The 19,538-nt window shown below is 39.6% G+C and overlaps 2 long non-coding RNA genes across 2 annotated transcripts in view; one reads left to right on the top strand and one right to left on the bottom strand.

Annotated features, from left to right (window-relative positions):
• LOC132694049 (uncharacterized) overlaps positions 1-19,538 on the bottom strand; it is a 70,996-nt gene that overhangs the window by 4,014 nt on the left and 47,444 nt on the right. The window lies entirely within an intron of this gene.
• Positions 839-10,143, top strand: LOC145715621 (uncharacterized). The gene is made up of 2 exons (XR_014137963.1): positions 839-999; positions 9,971-10,143. It is a non-coding gene; the product is annotated as an uncharacterized LOC145715621 (long non-coding RNA).

A 19,538-nucleotide genomic window follows, 5' to 3' on the forward strand; every position in this document is an offset into this window, starting at 1 on the left:
GAGCCTGCTTCGGATTCTGTTTCTCCCTCTCTCTCTGCTCCTCCCCCACTCACACTCTCTCTCTCAAAAATGAATAAACATTTAAAAACTTTTTAAAGATAAGGAAATACAGGATCTAGCCAGTTTTGACAGGAATTGTGTAGGCGCTGCCAGCTTTGTTCATCATGTCTTTAGGGTGGTACCGGGTTCCTGAAACAAAAGGCTAAGAAGGGAGGAGGGGAGATTTGCAGAAGAGAGGAACAAGATTACTTTAAGATTGAGTTTGGCTAAAGTATTAGTGCAGCCATTTTGATTTTTGTTCAACTTTATGCTTTTAAGCATTTTCAAAGGTTCAGTTTCATTTTTGAGAGACAGAGCACGAGCAGGGGAGGAGCAGCGAGAGAGAGAGAGAGAGAGAGAGAGAGAGAATCCAAAGCAGGATCCAGGTTCAGAGCTGTCAGAGCCTGACACGGGGCTCGAACCCACAAACTGGGAGATCATGACCTGAGCCAAAGTCGGACACTCAACCGACTGAGCCACCCAGGCACCCCGGTTTCCAATATGATAGCAACTAACCACATGTAGGCAATGAACATTTGAAATCCAGGCAATAAAACCGAGGAAATAAATTTTTAATTTTACCTAATGTTAACTTATTTTAATTTAATGTTAATTTAAAAAAAAACCTAAATATTTGAACTTTAATAGCTACTGGCTTGGGCAGCGCAGCTCTGGAACCAAAGTAGCTACTCCTATTTTGCAGGAATTTAGAATCCAAAGGGATGATGTCATAGAGTGGGTAGCCAACAGGAGGCGAGCTTGAGAACAATTACAAACTATTGCATAAAATTCAAAATTATACAAAATACATCTAAACATTGAGATCATCTAATGAAGTGATCTGTGTGGGATGAGGTTAATGGAAAGAAAGCATTCAGAGAAAATAGGATTTCAGGAACTGTTATGGTGGAGAAAGGAAGAGCAGAGGCAAGTGAAAGAAAAAGGACCATTTGGAGGAATGTGAGCAAGATGTTGAGGCAAATCTGAAGGGAATGTGGATATTGACACTGATTAGTGGCAGAATATGCCATCCCAATGATACCTCTTTGGCATAAGGCTCCTCTTTGAGAAGGAGCAGACACAGGAGAAGCTCTGAAAATGGAATAGAAGTTACCCTTTTGTAAGAGAAATTGATATTTATAAAGAAATCTCTATTTGGAAGGGTATCTCCCTCACTGTACCAGGAAGAGAAGGATGACCAAACCAGAAGAAACTCTTATCAATGCAGAAGTCCCTGACTTAAATCTTCATGGCAAATCTTACTCTTGTTTACCAGACTTGTGCTGCCCATCTCCCCGTAACTGACTTCCCCCAACCCTTCTGTCTTTTGTCTTTAGCTAAGGATGGTATTTAAGCCTGAATGGTATATCACCTCTGAGAGTTACTCAGTTTTCTGAATACTTCCCTTGTATCCAGTAGGTATACATTATAAACTTCTGTTTGTTTTTCTCTTATTAATCTTGTTTTATAGGGCTCCAGCTGAGAACTTAGAAGGGTAGAGGGAAAATTATTTTACTCTCCCCTATGTTGGTAACATGGAAAGCCATTATCGGATAGTGTGGACACTGTAAAGGATAAACAAATGGAGAGAGAGCAAGTAAATGAGAGAGAGAGAGAGAGAGAGAGAGAGGAAACAAACACTAAAAATGTTCAAGTACTGTGACCTGACACATCTTTTGTTCTTTCGTTTATTCCCTAAAAATGGTTTCAAATAATAATAGAAGATTAGCTAACCCATTTGGTTTATGAATTTGTGTAGGGGAGGAATTTTTATTGTACCCTTCTAGGTTCTGTGGCTGGTCCAATCATTAAAATGACATAAGACAGATTAACAGGAGAAAAACAAATCTAATTGCGTACATGTGCAGGAGACCCAAAAGGCAACCAGGCAATTGAGGTTTATAAAACATCCTGAGCTAAGGAAAAGGTTTCAGAGGAGGGAAAGCAATTTATAGGAAGGGGAGAGAGGAAATGTTTGGCAAATCAAGGTTAGGCAGATCAGTTTCTTAAGTAAAAATGGTTTATCTCTGGCAGTAGCTCTCTTCTTGGTAGAGGCCCCCTTTCCAACGTAAATTTCCTTTATAATTGCATATTTCCCCCACAAATGAAAAAATTACATTTCTTTTAGGCATTTAAGGGGGAGGTTACAAGCTTCTCACGAGTCTTCTGGGTCTTGATTGCCTTCAGGTCAAAGTAATCCTCCTGCGAGAGTGGCATGTTAAGGAGGAGCAGTCTTGTTCTGAACTCCTTTGTTTACATCGTATTTGGAAATATATATAGTCTTTTATTATTTAATATAAACCTCTTTTGCAAATGATATTGCATTTGATCTAATGACTTTCCACTTCACCTCTCTTTTCTTTCAACCCTATAAACACACACACACACACACACACACACACACACACACTTCACACTCCTGCCAAATACCATGTTCAGAAGTGCTTCTCAAATTATCTGAGGTGAAGAACCAGTTTTTCTTTTCCCAATCCATCATGAACTCATATAAAAATACAACAACAACAACAACAAGAAGTAGAAAGATGGAATAAAAAGATATACAAAATACAAGCCAGGTTTTCTTTTCTTGGATTCAACATATATAAAGGTACTCTGACATACTGCTTTGAAAGTTTCTAAATGCTTCCTTTCAATTTATTACTTGTTTCCTCATGGACTTGTTAAAAAATGATTAAAGAAGACAAACTAGGTGATAACACCTCATGAAGCAGATAGCCTCCATTCAGAGAATTGTTAAATGGGGAGAGAGAAAGACTGAAAGCTTTTACAGGACAAAGAATAAAGAACAAGGAAGAGAGAAAGAGAAAATATCAGATTGGCTGGGGCTACATAGTCAACTTTGCTTGGGGTGAGAAGGAACAAGGAAATAAGGAGGAGTCCTAAATTGGCGGGACTTTTGGGGACTGGCTGCCTGGATAGTCTGTTTCTGGTGAAGCCGAGCATTCATAGGGACATGAAAGTTATCTAAATTTCAGTTCACTGATGTGGCACCCAGGGAAGGAGCAGTTCCATCGTGGGACTCGAAATTTATTTCAAAACTGGTTACAAATAATGTGCTATTTGGCACCTACCCATGCATCACACTTTCAATAGCATTGACTTAGATGCATGAAGATTTGTCTATGTAGAATGTTGTGTAATAAATAAATAAATAAATAAAAATTTATATACACAACACACTGCATAGACAATATTATTTTTCTGATCTTCAACTATTTACACCTTTAAAACGAAGCAAATCATTTGAAGTTCATAATCTATAAGGAAACAAAATTTTGTTTGAAAAGTCCTTTTTAATTCTTTGCTTATTTTCTTGTGCTCAAATATTTTTAAAATGTCAGTTTTCCAATGAACTCTTGTGTTCAAGAGTCTTGTGTTCTTGTGTTGGACACCCCAAATGATTATGTAGGGGTATTGATCTCTAATACCTAATGTTTGTCTGTTTAATGTGTTTCTTGTTAAGAACATTTTTATTCTTAAATGAAATCTTATGAGATAGATGCTTATAACATTAGTGTATGGCCACAAAAACCAGTGAGTTATCATAAAATGGCTGAGTTTTCACAAACATCAATGTCTTCCTGCTGTACATGAGGACACAGAAAAAGTCTGGCCAAGAAAGGGGTGAGAAAATCAGTGTTTAGCACTGAAGGATTTGCAAATGTGCAAAGTGCAAATTTGTTTATCAAAAACATGTGAATACAGCTTGCTTAAGGTTTTATTTACTTTAAAAATTTCTTCATCTAGAGGCACCTGGATGGCTCAGTCAGTTGAGCATCTGACTCTTGATTTCGGCTCAGGTCATGATCCCAGGGTCATGGGATCAAGCCCTGTGTCAGGCTCCAGGCTGAGCATGGAGCCTGCTTGAAATTCTCTCTCTCTCTCTCTCTCTCTCTCTCTCCCTCTGCCCCTCTCCCCCACTCATACACACACTCTCTTTCTAGGATAATAATGAAAACTTTCCTTCATCTAACACTGCATTTATTCCTCTGAAAATTTAGGACAAACATAAAATCACAGTAGAAGCCCACAGAAGAAAAAGCAGGTGCATATCATTTAGGAATAACAGCCTCAGAAAAAACGGAAATTAAAGCTCAAAGGCTGTTGCATTTATTCTCCCTTCACTCCCTTAAAATCTTGAAGACTTTGTGTTCTATTTCCAAAAAATGTGGTTAGTGTTTTAACATTTCCACCAATTTTGCTGAGCAATCTAATTTGACCTCCATTTAAGAGAAAGCCTTTCTTGGTCTTTTTGTCATTACCATACAACATGAAAAGCAAATATTATGAGTGATCCTTGATTGGATCCTAGATTAGAAAAAAAAAAAACAAAAAATCTTTGACAGGGCATTAAGACAATGGAGAAAATTTGAATATAGGCCACATTTATTAGATAATTTTATTATATCAACATTAAACTTCTTTGGTGTGATATATTGTGGTTATATGGGAGAATATCCTTGTTCTTAAGAAACACATGGTAAAGTATTCAGAGAGAAAGTGCCATGATATCTGCAGCATACTTTCAAATGCTTCAGCATTAAAAAATAAGGCCCATTGATATAGATAGATAGATGATAGATGATAGATAGATAGATAGACAGACAGATAAAACAAGCCAATGTGGCAAAATGTTGATAATTGGTATATTTAAGCAAGACTGTTCCTAACCCTGAAGGGTCTGGGTCAAAAGTACGAATGGAGACTCATATACCATGCCTAAATATTTAAAGTTATAAAGCAAACTCATAAAATAATAAAATACATTCTATTCTTTACTTTGACCAATGCATCTTCATAATGATCTGGAAACCAAGTTCAAATTTAGAATTCACAAACACCTGTAAGTTTTATGTTAAAACATAGCAATTCAAGGAAAGGCAGCCCTGGTCTCCTGGCCTGCAACCATTTCTCACCCATTCCTAAGTCCATCCTGCACCATAAGGGGCTCTATGCACACCTGTGTGGACACCTCAGTTCATGAATTGAAGCACCACCCGTGGGGTAGCAGAATGTGAAACCCCAAAACATGCCCCTTTGGCAGAAGATTATTTGGAGTTGAAGACAACTGAGAAGATGCAGATATAAGAAAAGCTTGCTGCCCTCCCTCTATTTGCCCAAAACAAGGACATAAATTTTCAAGGATATCTCTCTTCCCCTCTCTATCAAGAAGGACAAAAGTTAGTCACTAGAGATAACTTTAGATCCTATCAGCGTGGAAATGGTACTGGAAGAATCTATATAACAAACCTTACTATCCAGCTTTTATCTACCATTAGTTTCCTATATATCTGTGTGTTCATTATTTGCTGCCCTTAGAGACTCAAAGTCTATTTCCTTTGTGACTTCTATAGAAATGTGTTGTTCCTTTGCTAAGATACTGTATGAACTGAGGTTCTAACTAAAGCTTTAAGTTACTGATCTTTCCCTAGGTATCTCCCATCCATACAAGAGGTATACATATTAATAAACTTCTCTGTTAGTTTTTCTCTTACTAATCTATCTTTGGCTATAGGAGTCCATCCAAGAACTTAGGGAAATTACTTTCCTCACCTTCACATCCATATCATACAGCTCCCCACTCTCAGAAACAGATGTTTCTTGGCCACCATTGGGCCAAGGGCTATGCACAGTGGAGATGGTCTAACCTCAGGAAAATGGACCCCCAAAAAGATGAAAGTAATAGGAATTCCAGGCTCTAGGACACCTGAAGCATGGAATAAAAGTGAGGGGTTGTGGCAGGAGATGAGCTCCAGATGGGCATACCTCTTGGCTCAGAATACCTCTCATCCCTTGAGTAAGGCCAAGGCTAGAGGAGAAAATAGGGAGCCCTCCAACATATGGGTAGTGTTGGATATAAGTGAAGGGATATGGATTTCCAATGAATTGTTCTTTCAATTAAAAAAATTTTTAATGTTTATTTTTGAGAGAGAGAGAGATACAGAGCATGAGCACGGGAGGGGCAAGAGACAAAGGGAGACACAGAATCTGAAGCAGGCTCCAGGCTCCAAGCTGTCAGCACAGAGCCTGACATGGGGCTCAAACCCATAAATCATGAGATCATGAGCAGAGCTAAGGTCAGAGGCCTAACCAATTGAGCCACCCAGACTCCCGTCTTTCAATTTTTGACTTTAACATTTGGGCATATTTTTTCCTACTTTCCAAAAATGCATTGGAGATGTTTTGGAAAAAAAACAATTTTGTATCCTATTCTTTTTACATATCTTTCTAATAATTGTACGGGAGGGAAATTAATCCTCCCTCTACCCTCAAAGTTCTTAGCAAAGACCTCTGTAATAAAAGAAGTTTATTAACGTGTATACCTCATGTATGCATGGGAGATGACCAGGGAAAAATGAGTAACTCAGAGGTGCTCAGAGTTCAGGCTTAAATACCATATTAATTGGGGAGGGGAGGAAGGTATAGGCCTCATAGGGGAGAGTAAGTGATTTTTAGGGAAGATGAATGGGTTCTTAGAAAAAAATAGATGGGAGATATGATAATTTGTGGTCAAGTTTGGATGTGGTGTCAGTGATTCCTGGTTGATGAAACTCCTGGGGAGGGATCTATAACTGAGTTCCTTTTGTTGCTCTGTCTTGAGGCAGATACGAGCAGTTCAGAGATAGCCCTCCTTGCATTTATTGCTTTTCAAATGCCTACAACTCAAAATGCCAAAGCAGCATATTATGAGGTAGCATGTCCTGAACGCCTACATTCATATTTTGAGATGGCATATTCTGTTACCCTTAGCAATAATCATTTACATGACTAAAAACTCTTTGCAAATATTATTTTTAATATTCATTAGATCCAATCTGCGATATTGTGACTTACAGTAAGAATACATTTTTGGTCTTCATCCTTGTTCTTGGCCTGGAGCTCTTCAAACCCCTGGAATTTCCTACGTGTTGAGAGTGAAACAAAGTGTCTTTTGTTATGTTAATGAGGTGACTAGCCGCATTGCACCCTGGGGGGGGGGGGGCTGGTTGCCAAGGGGAACAGCCAGGTGTTTAGAAGGCTGGAACTTTTGATCTCACCCCCTGATTTCCCAGGAGGAGAGAGGGGCTGGAGATTGAGCTTAATCACCAATGGCCATTGATTTAATCAATCATGCTTATGTAATGAAGTTTTCATAAAAAACCAAAAGGAGATTTGGAGAGCTTCCTGGTGGATGACCCCATGGAAATTTGTTTGTTTAGATGTTTATTTATTTTTGAAAGAGACAGAGCATGAGTGGGGGAGGGGCAGAGACCGAGGGAGACACAGAATCTGAAGCGGGCTCCAGGCTCCCAGCTGTCAGCACAGAGGCTGACGTGGGGCTCGAACTCAGGAACCATGAGATCATGACCTGAGCTGAAGTCGGAAGCTTATCGACTGAACCATCCAGGCGCCCCAGAACTCATGGGAATTTAAGGATTGTGGTATGCTTAGAAAGCATGGGAGCTCTGAGCCTTTTCCCACATGTATTGTTTTATAGTATATCCTTTTATAATAAACTGGCAAATGTTTCCCTGAGTTCTGTGAGATGCTGTAGCAAATCACTCGACCCTAAGCAGGGGGTTGTAGGAACCGCCAATTTATAGCCACTTGGTCAGAAGCACAAGTTACAAACCTGCACTTAAAATTGGCTTCTCAAGGGGGTGGAGGGGAGTCTTGTACAACAGTGTCCTTAACCTGTGGGATCTGGCACTATTTTTTTTTTTTTTTTTTTTTTTTAAGTCTATGTATTTATTTTGAGAGAGAGAGAGAGCGTGCATGAGCGCACAAGTTGGGGAGGGGCAAAGAAAGAGTGAGAGAGAGAATCTTAAGTAGGATCCCCACTGTCAGCACAGGGCCTGACTCCCTGCATCATGACCTAAGCCAAAATCAAGAGTCAGAAGCTTAACCGACTGAGCCACCCAGGTGCCCGCTGATGCTATTTTCTAGGTAAATAGTTTCAGAACTGAGTTGAATTTAGGCCACCTGGACGGTGTCTGCTGGGAATTTCCCATTGACAGCACTCAGGCCTGTGGCTACACGTGAGTTCTGGGAGAGCTGGAAAGTCAGTCTGACAGTTTCCCAGAAGGAGAGGGAAATAACATGACCCAACCTACCTGAACTCTTCCTTCTACTAACAGAGTAGACAACTGCAGGTTGTACAGGTAATTTACGGTGTCAGCCTGTCAAGGCACGAAAGCAAGAGGCCTCTAGGGTTTTGTTTTGTTTTGGTTTGTTTTGTTTGTTTTTCCTGGTGGACTCCATGAACCTCTACTCTGCCAAATGTGGCCACAGATCTCTTAGAATCCCCCTTCAGTCTTCAGCCTGCATAAATACTTAAGAGATTGAAAACCTTCCTGAGGAATTCATATTGCTAGCAATCCCTTTCAAATGTGCTTTGTGACAACAATTCTGTTAGACCTTGTGTTTGAGCCAGTCTGGTGGTAGTGTTCACTGTATACTCTCTATTGTGTATATTGTCTTCACTCTAAATGAGGAGTCCTTCGATTTGTGGAAATTGCTTCCCAATGGTTTCTCTGCATTTTTTAAAATGATGAATTTCTTATAAAGGAGGTCCAAGTTACTAATTTTAGTTTACATTCATAGTGTTATTTTTACAGCTGGAGCAGAGAGTGACTGTGTGCTATTCACTAAAATTTTGAGAAAATGTCAGGCCTTAATGGATTTATATTTCGAACCTTTCTGACTTTACTTTTTTTGCATTGATTTTAGGTATTGACTGAACTCATAATCAAGTTGCATGTCTGGCAGAGTTGGGGAATTCAGTTGCTGTCATGCTAAATAAAGGCCTTAATCTGTGGAGGGGGAGATTAAAAAGATCATTTTAAGTTAAAGGATGGGCATTCATTTAAGCATTCCAAAAGAAAGTATCCAACTGGATGCGTCCTAAGGAAGTCTTATTGGATGTGATTTTAGCCAGTAGGACTACCAGTTAGGCTAATTGCCAATGTTTGCCCCATGAACAAGAAGGTTGCAAATTGAATTCAGATGGTTAGTCATTGATACACACACACACACACAGGAATCTGCCAAAAGATTGTTGAGGAACAGAGAGAGACAAGGGTTCAGATGGCCTCAACCTAAATTCCCAAAATATTAGGGGAACACGTTAATAGGACTAGTGAGAATACTATTTGTGTTCCTTAGAGGTAACATTAATTCTGAAGTTATTTTTTTTTCTGTTGCTTCAGGAAAAAAGCAAAGATAAAAGATGACAGAAATATGTTGCTGTTAATAAACCACTACCGTTGGCAAAACAATTAATCATTTACTCAACAAGTGTTTATTAAGCATTGGCAGTAACTAGTGAAGATGCGAAGCTAAATGAACAGAAGTTTCTGCCCTCAAACAGCACATAGCTTAGAGCAGAGGATGATAATTGCAAAACCATGCTATAAGGGCTGTAATGGGGGCATGCATAAGGCGTGGAGGGGGCACAAAGAAGGAAGCAGGTTTGGAGAGGGTGGTCAGGGAAAGATTTACAGAAAAGACCTTCTGAACACACCTCAAAGGATGCATAGGAGGGGCACCTGGGTGACTCCGTAGGTTAAGCATCCAACTTCAACTCAGGTCATGATCTTGTGGTTTGTGAATTCAAGTCCTGAATTGGGCTCTGCATGAATTCTCCCTCTCTCTCTCTCTCTCTCTCTCTCTGCCCCTGTCCTACTAGCACTCTCTCACTCTCTCAAAATAAATAAATAAACTTAAAAAAAATATTTTTTAGAAAAAGGATTCACAGGAGTTTGCCAGTGCAAGTAGTGCTTTTCTGGGAGAGGAAAAGCATACCAAAGCTTGTCAGAGCATAAAGGGACTCACCAACTTTCACATCAATTCCTTAATAAGCTGTTTTCATAGCAGAACTTTTTTTTATTTCAAGGTCTTCTCTTTTGATTTGCTTTTCTTTATATTTTAGAGAAAACCTGTGTGTTGGAATGTCTAATGGAGAGCCAAAGCAATCTCGCCATTGTGGAGTCCAGAGCACCCAGGATGACATCTGAATCTCTTCTGCTGCCCTAGTTTCCCTAAAAGATTCCTTGGCAAACCATGTGAATGAAAGCATGACCATTAGAAAAAGGGCATTTTAAATCTCTGGTCTTTTTCAAATTAAAAACATACAAGGGGCACCTGGCTGGTTTAGTCGGTTGAGCATCCAACTTTGGCTCAGCTCATGACCTCACAGTTTGTGAGTTCAAGCCTCACATCGGCCTCGCTGCTGTCCATGTAGAGCCTTCTTTGAATCATCTGCCCCCGTCTCTATCTGCTCTCCGTCTCTATCTGCCCCTTAACCCCCCCCTCAGAAATTAATAAACATTAAAAAAAAATAAAAATAAAACATACAAAACACTTTTCTTTAGCCATATAATTAAATTTGATTATTCAGGGACATAGGGATAAAAATTGGGATAACCAAACCAAGAAATAGGGAAAAGAATAGAGGAAACAATGGCAAAGTTCATTTTTAAAAATCAGAGTAAAATTGAAAGAATTAAAATCAAGTATACCCGTTTTTACACTAATTATGAATGGACTGATTCCCCATTAAAGTCAGACACTGAATGAGCTTAAAAAAAAATAGACTGCCCTTAGGGCACATGGGTGGCTCAGTGGGTTAAGCGTCTGACTTCGGCTCAGGTCATGATCTCACGGTCTGTGAGTTCGAGCCCCCAGTCGGGCTCTGTGCTGACAACTCAGAGCCTGGAGCCTGCTTCAGATTCTGTGTCTCCCTCTCTCTCTGCCCCTCCCCTGCTCCCACTCTGTCTGTCTTTGTCTCAAAAATAAGTAAAAAAAAAAAAAATAATAATAATAATAACAATAATAATAATAAAAGACAAGAAAAAAAGAGACTGTCCTTAATGCTATTTACAAGAAACACTTGACACACGATGACAAAAAGAAAATAGGATAGTAACTGAAATCTGTAAATTATCTCAAAATCCACATTTGTTCATGATTTTAACTGCTTTCTTCCATCAGTCTTCTTGCCTCAATTGAAGATAGAAAAGTCAAATTGGCAGCTTGAAGTATCCTCAGTATTTATGGACAACACAATTCTCTGACAGAAATATAAGTAACGAATTTATCGTAAAGCAAGTTGTGTCTGTCAGAGTCCAGTCAGGAAAACAGAAATTGCAACAACAGAGACAAGTAATTATGAGAAACTGGGTATACAAGTGTTAGAGACACCGTGAGGTGACACAAAGACAGCAAGTGCAGGAAACAGCCACAACTCCCTCATTTGGGGGGAACAAAAGGAAAGTTGAGTCTGTCAGAATCTAGAAGTCAGTGCCCTAACTTGCCATACCTGAAGCCTAGAGACTCTTGGACGATTGCCATGTTATGTCAGCAAGGAGATACATAGTAGGCATGCTACTACAGGAAACTTCCCTTTGTTTCTTACTGTAGGCCTCTCCTTAACCCTGTTTCCTGGTGAAGACGATACTCCATATGGAAGTACAGGGTCTCCTTTTTCTAAAGAAGGTAACTCTAAGTCCTACAACCCTACTAGTTGGCCAAATGGCCTCCTTGACACCATTATGTTAGGACAACACCAGAATTTTAGGGGTGGCAAATAGGATCATGCCAGTGGCAAAACAAACAAACAAGCTAACCCAAGGAAGAAAAGAAAAAACAAAGGGTGGGCTTGGGCTTCTTCTATAGCCTAGAGCAGAGTTGATCTTGATCATTGTAGAAATCAGCAATTACAACCTTCTAAGACATGGTATATTCTCCCAGGAGAAGACACTTCTTCTGAATTCCAGATAATAGAAAACAGCTTCTATCAATGCAGATTAAGAAGGAAAGATGTCACTTTATAGAAGGATAAAAACTTCTACTCAAGTCATTTTTGACCCTCCAGTCGAAAGAGCTTCACTAGAAACGGGGCTTCTCTAATTACTGAGAGAACATCTGGAAAGATAATTCAAAACCGGAGCTGTCAAAATATAACTGCTGATGTGTGCATCATCTTGGACAAGGGTTTAATTCATTCAAGTCTCATGTGCTGCATGAGAACTGAGACCTGTGCTCGAAGTCATAATAAGATTACCTGGCTTTCTCTATCCCTGTGCTATCCATCAACTCTGTGGTTGATGAAGTTACATAAAATCATCAGATAAGCCTCTACTGCAATGATGATGATGACAGAAAGTCAGTGAAATGAAATAGGGCCAGCACAAATCCATCCCCTTGCATAAAAGTTAAAGTTAGAGATTTGTGAACCTAGGACATTGCCATTCAATGTCAGGATTTATCATTTATAGCCAAACACTGGATTGTAACCATTCTGTAAGGCAAATATTCTAAGAATCTCAGGTTTAAAGTTACCTTAAACATTACCAGTTGCAGAGATAACAAAGTGACCATAAGCCAAATGTGTAGACATGTTGTGTGGCCCACAGTGTTATTTCTTTCCCCAATGGAATTTGATAGCACATTTAAGAATTAGAAGCTTTTATATAAAAAGGAGAATCCCTGGCTTCTCTCTAAAGATGGAAAGATTTCTTGAGGCACCTGGGTGACTCAGTTGGTTAAACATCTGACTCTTGGTTTTGGCTCAGGTCATGACCTCAGGATTCACGACTTTGAGCCCCAAGTCGGGCTCTGCGCTGACAGTGCCGAGCCCGCTGGGGATTCTCTTTCTCTCCCCCCCTCTCTCTCTGCCCATCCCCCACTAGATCATGCACACACCCACTCTTTCTCTCTCAAAATAAATAAACGTGAAGAAAAAATAGAAAGGTTTCTCAAAACAGGATCCATGTCCCTGCATGAAAACTATCGGTGCTGAAAAACAATTGTGCATTGGAAGGAATATGACCCCATTACTCCCTATTGTGTCTCCAATTTAGAGGTTGAGAGTCAGCAACTGCTCATCATGATGCTGCAACTGGTTTTTTGTGTGTGTGTGTTTTTTTTTTTAATTAATCAATTTATTTTGGTGGGGGGAGAAGACGGAGAGGGAGAGAGAATCCCAAGCAGGGTCCATGCTGTCAGCACACAGCTCAATGCTCAAACCCATGAAGCGTGAGATCATGACCTGAGCTGAAACCAAGAGTTAGACACTTAACCGACCGAGCCACCCAGGCACCCCGCTGCAACTGTTTTACATGGAGTAAAGGGAGAAGTGAAGAACTTCTTACACTTGGCCTCTTTTCTCATTTATGCTCCTTGCCTGGCCTCTGTGGGCATCTGAGTGAGGGGCTTTGGTCTGGCTGACAGTCCCCAACCCACCTGATGCTTGAGTCCCTATATAACATCTTCCGCCTACGCATAGTCACAGGGAATTCATCCTCCCTGACACAGCCGGCTCCATGTTTAGTCATCTCTGAACATTACGAAGCTCCTAATATTGAACAGAAATGTATCTTCCGATGGTCTCTGCTGGTCCTAGTGCTATTCTTGGAGATACCCACCACGCAGAACACTAACAAAAACACCAAAGTATGCGAGAACTTCTGCAAAGCACTTAGTCCAGAGCTTGGCATGTAGCAGGCACTCAGTAAGTGTTGGTTTCCTTCCCTGCTCCATTTTCCCATTGAACAAGTATTTGACAAACACTTGTTGAGTGTCTACTATGTTCAAGGCACTGTCCTGGCAGCTAAAAATAAAAAGGTGAATAAAACAGTCTCTGAATTCTAGAAACTAATAGTCTAGTAGCTGAGGCTCATCTGTGTGCATTCTGTTACAACTCTAGGTTTGGAATATGTACAGGGCTCCCAAACTAGAGTGAGACATTCTACTGACTTTTGTGGGGAAGTAGGGTAGTTCATGTGTATAGTTTGACCATTATCTGTCTCATGCCTAAAGACTTACATGTACTTTGGAAGCAGAATCACACTGCCCATGACCCGAATATATAATAAATTTGGCTTCGTATTAGGGAATTAAAGACCTAAAGAGACTTAGTATCAGTTAGAATATTCCCTCACTAATGCTTTTATTTTAAAATCTTAGAAATGTTATAAATTCTGAAATAGTAGTAAGCATAGTGAGCTTTAGGAACAAAGAGGAAGAGCACCTGACACATTTTGGTTATTGACAATAATATGAGAGATAGCAGACAAGGGCAGGGAGATGTAAAGTTTCCCTCTCCAGAACTTGCGGGATATAATGAATATTCGGCTTAGTAATTTGCTCCTTGTCCCCCTGTGCCCCGTACCTTGTTTTCTCTCAGCAAGAGTTTAGAGCGACTTCAGTCTATGTCCTCTTCAACTAGGTAATATTTAAAGTAAGATAACTTACCTTAGGGAGGGATTTCTAGCAAGTGGATGGGATGAGAGGTTTTTAAAATATATATTTAGGAAACCCTCTGACATCAAATGCACAGGTAACACAAGCAAAAATCAACAGGTGTCACTACATTAAACTAAAAAGCCCTGCACAGCAAAAGAAAAAGCAACACAATGAAAAGGCTACCTAAGTAGTAAGAAAAAATATTTGCAAACCATTTTTCTGACAAGAGGTTAATTTCCAAAATATACAAAGAACTCAATAACAAACTCAATAACAAACAATCGTGTTTAAAAATGGGCAGAGGAACTGAACGGGCATTTGTCCAAAGAAGACATCCAAATGGCCAAGAGGTACACGAAAAGGTGCTCAGCATCACTAAGCACGAGGGAAATGCAAATCAAAACCACAATGAGATATCACCTCACATCTGTTAGAATGGCTATTATCAAGAAGACAAGAATAACAAAGATATGGAGGAAAGGGGACTCCTGAGCACTGTTGGTGTGAACATAAATTGGTTCAGCCATTATGGAAAACAATATGGAGATCCTCAAAAAAATTAAAAAGAGAACTACCATATGATCCAGCAATCCCATTATAAGTATATATCCAAAGGGAATGAAAACAATATATTGCACCCCCATGTTTATTGTAGCATTATTCACAATAGCCAAGATATGGAAACAACCTAAGAGTCCATCAGTGGATGAATGAATAAAGAAGATGTGGTATGCATACATACAATGAAATATTATTTAGCTATGAGAAAGAAGGAAATCCTGTTAATTATGTGACTATGGAGGTGTTAGCTAAGCTACAGTGGTAATCATATTGCAATATATAAATACAGCAAATCAATGGGTTGTATACTTTAAACTTAAACTATGTTTGTGTTAACTATATCTCAAACTATATCTATCTATCTATTGAAAGAAAGAAAGAAAGAGTGAAAGAGCAAAAGAGAAGGAAGGAAGGAAGGGAGGAAGGAAGGGAGAAGGAAGGAAAAGAAAGAAAGAAAGAAAGAAAGAAAGAAAGAAAGAAAGAAAGAAAGAAAAGAGAGAAAGAGAGAAAGGAGAGACAGAAAGGAAAAAGGAAAAAAACTAACTCTGTGGAGAGCTCCTCTGCTCCATTTTGCTGAAGGACAGGAGGGCGCCTGTTTTACTTTGCCACCATCGCCCTGCCAAATTGGCTGGCAAAGGTTGTGGGAGAGAGGGAGAGCAGTGCCACTCAAGAGCGACAGGAGACAGGCAGGCTTCCTGAAGTTGCAGGTGGAGAGCGTAGATCAGGGCAGGCGCCACAGCTGCAAACTGTGTCCAACACTCTTTCCCAGAGTGGCCACATGCCAGGCCACCAGCCCTCGACCTGATGGGCTCTGGAAGCACATTGATGCACAGATAGACCGACATCTTCAATGAAACAGTGTTGAACGTGGAGGTGGGGCCGGATCATGTGTCTGCATACTCACTCACTGTCTCCTGCACTCCACATTTGTCTTCTTGATATCTATACTGTATAAAAATTGGATTAGCCCTTAAACCTAAAATTCAAGGGCACAGACGTGCCTAGTCCTGATTGTTTTATTCTGTATCACTATGGGGTGGATAAACTGTTCAAGCTTTCTATTTGGACTGTTAAGAAAATATTTTTGGGGCGCCTGGGTGGGTCAGTTGGTTAGGTGGCCGACTTGGGCTCAAGTCATGATCTCGTGGTTCATGGGTTCAAGCCCCGCATTGACCTCTTGTGCTGACAGCTCAGAGCCTGAAGCCTGCTTTGGATTCTGTGTCTCCCTCTCTCTCTGCCCTTCCCCTGCTCATGCTCTCTCTCTCAAAAATAAATAAACATTAAAAAAAATTTTAAAAAAGAAAGTATTTTCTCAGATCCCTTTTGGAATATTTATTATTGCAAGAGTCAGGATCAAACTATTAAGATTGATGCCCTCAAAGTGAACACAATTCTTTGCCATCCCTAGAGGATGGGCTTGAGAACAAAGAAAGTGAATTGTCAGCTTAAATATGTCCTGTTTAAGCTTGCCTAGGAATTTTGTGTTTCAGTTTGAGTGCTACACTTAAAGAAGAACTTTAAGTTACTTTTATTTTTCTTATGTCTCTACCTTTTCCAAATAGGATTTATATAATTAGACAAGCTGAAACATTAAAAGCTGGTAAACAGAATAGTGAATTCACCCTGAACCATGTCATATGAAAAAGGAACAGAAATTTGTTGTCTTTGTCCTGGGTGACATACCCTATAAATTTGTCTTACTGAAATAAAAACAATAGCACATGAAGATAAGTCTGCTAGATATTTTTTGAAGCATTACCTTTTCTTCTGCCAATGTTTTATTACATCTATAAACGTTGATAATCAATATATAGTTTTATTTTATATGATTAACAATTTACATAACAGATAATTTTACTCTGTATTTTTTTTTTTACTCAAGTTTGTTTTTAAGATCTAAACATGTTGTTACATCTGGTTCGTTCCGTTATCTGCCTACGTCATAATTTATTTATTGGTGCTCACATTATGAAGCATTATCTTTAACAGGAAATAACTGGAAATAAAAAGCATAGATGCTAACAGAAAAAATGTTGAATAGATAATGTATATCTATATCATAAAATATATGCAACTCTTATAAAGAATGAGAGAAAGGCACTAACTTGGAAAGATGTCCATGATAAATTACTAAGCATATAAAATAATTTTATTTTTGTAAAAAAAACCCCTATATATATATATATATATATATATATATATATAGTTTTTTTGTATATATATATATATATATATATATACATACTAGGTTTTTTGTATATATATATATATATATACTATACATGCATATATGAGTTTGTATAAACCCAGTGAAAAGATACCAAATAAACAAAATGTTAGTACTGATTTACATGGCCGTGGAAATGGATGGGGGAGGAAGAGATTATACATTTTTATTTTATATCCCTCTGTATTGTTTGGTTTCACATGTTATTTTGATAGTTTGAAACAACAATGATAATAAAGTATTAAATTTAAAAAAATACATTGGTAGCACTTAATTTTTGCTTCAGACTCTTCTTTCTAGATGATCAGTGTTAAAATGCCATCTCCCCAACAATCCCTCCCTTCCCACCTCTGTCAAAAATGTCTCTCAAAGTCTCAGTGTTTGTACTAATTCCTCATTTTTGTGCCAGAGAATAAACTAATTCACACTGAAGTGTGAATGGTTGATGTCATCTTAACTGTTACTCTTGCCTGGGATATTTGAATTTTTTAAAGGGCTGTGGATGGGCTGGAAGCTGTAACTTCATCAATCTAAATGCGTTTCTAATTTCAGACAAGAGTGGGATGACTGGAGGAGTGGCTTTAGGGAAAGAAGTCTTTCTGGTAGTTCTCACTCTTGGACCCATCACAGACCAGTTACTCCAACTGTATGTGCTGAGGCCCAGTCATGAGAGAGGCCCCTCACAATGACAATCTCAGAAAGCTTCTTTTCATTTCATTTTGAAAACCTAAAAATGGTTTCCACAGTTGAATCATCCTGTGGAAATTGAATCATCCTGTGGAAACTGAATCATCCAGATTATTTAAAAAATATTTTTTTTTTGATGTTTATTTTTGAGAGAGAGAGAGATAGAGCACAAACAGGGGAGGGGCAGAGAGAGAGAGGGAGACACAGAATCCGAAATGGGCTCCAGGCTCCAAGCTGTCAGCACAGAGCCCAATGGGGCTGGAACCCACAAACCTGAGCTAAGTCAGACGTTTAACTGACTGAGCCACCCAGGCGCCCCTAGTCCAAACAGATTCTAAGAGGGCATACTTCATTTTCCAGATAGCAGAGATGAGAAGATTATATCTGTGTTTTCTTCTTCCTTGCTACACATAAAGTTCCTAAATCTCTAGTGAAATCAATGATCAGTTATTTATCTTTCTCCAAGTGGCCTGGCCACCTGGATTTATCCTGCAAGTTGGATAAGTCTCAGCAACTTGAGGCAAACTATTAATAACACGGGCAATATCTCAAGTCTTTTTTCTGGGATCCCCCGAGGTCCCAGAAATCCCAGGTCCTGCTTCTGACGGTAATAGTTACAGACAGGCCTATGTAGAAGCACCTGCACACTCACAACACCTGAAAACTGCTCCTGGAAATGCTCCCATTGACAAGGTAATGCTTTCAGTGGTCTAATTTGGGAACTTTCAGTTGTGACAAAAATGGGCGAGAATGATTCCGTCTCCACTTCAGGATCACATTAAAAGCTGGGAGGGGGGGTGGGGAGTTCAGGCAGCAAAGTTCTCTGACACCATCCTATCCCTTGAGGGACTCTTCCTGGAGTTCCAGAAGGCACCCGGTGTGCCAGAGGAAGATCCAGCTGTTTGCCTTGACTTCACTGTTGCCTTTAACTAGCTCTCTGTTATTTGCATAGAGCATAGTTCCCCGACTTAAAACCAAGGGGGAGAAGTATGCAGAGGGGAGGTAATAACAGGATGCCTCACTGATTTCCTTTAGAGCAGTGGTTCTCAACTGGAGCAGATTTTGCCTCCAAGAGAACATGGAACCATGTCTGGAGATGTTATTGATTTGTCACAACTGGAGGCAGGAAATGGGTGCCTGCTACTGGCATCTAGTGAATAGAGGTCAGAGATGATGCTGAACGTTCTACAATGCACAGGAGAGCTCCCCACGAGGAATTATCCAGTCCCAAATGTCAATAGTGATGAGATTTAGGAGCTCTGCTTTTACATTTTGGATTTATTGCAGAGGAGTAACTCTTGATGAAGTCTGTGGGGCACTAGGGATTTTCGGTACTTCTTTTCTTTCCATTTCAGAAACCAAATTGGCCTGAGTGCCTATTGAGTTCTAGGGCACAGAATTAGCATTAGAATAAAATCTTTGCAAACATTAGACATGTCAGCTTTAGAGAATGTAAATCAGACATTTCTGAATCTGAATAAAAACATACCATTTGATCTTATTGAAGTGTTAGACTAAACAAAGTAGAACAGTTCAAAACTGCTTTAAGAGCGTATTTTGTCTTGGGGCGCCTGCATGGCTCAGCGGGTTAAGCATTGAGTCTTGGTTTCGGCTCAGGTCATGATCTCATGGTCATGAGATTGAGTCCTGCGTCAAGCTCCACTCTGGGTGTGGAGCCTGCTTGGGATCCTCTCTCTCTCTCTCTCTCTCTCTCAAAATAAATAAATCAGTTTTTAAAAAGAGTATTTTTTCTCTCTCCAAGGAGAAATCTGTGGAC

This window comes from Panthera onca, chromosome B4 (assembly GCF_046562875.1).
Source record: "Panthera onca isolate mPanOnc1 chromosome B4, mPanOnc1 haplotype 2, whole genome shotgun sequence".
NCBI lineage: Eukaryota > Metazoa > Chordata > Mammalia > Carnivora > Felidae > Panthera > Panthera onca.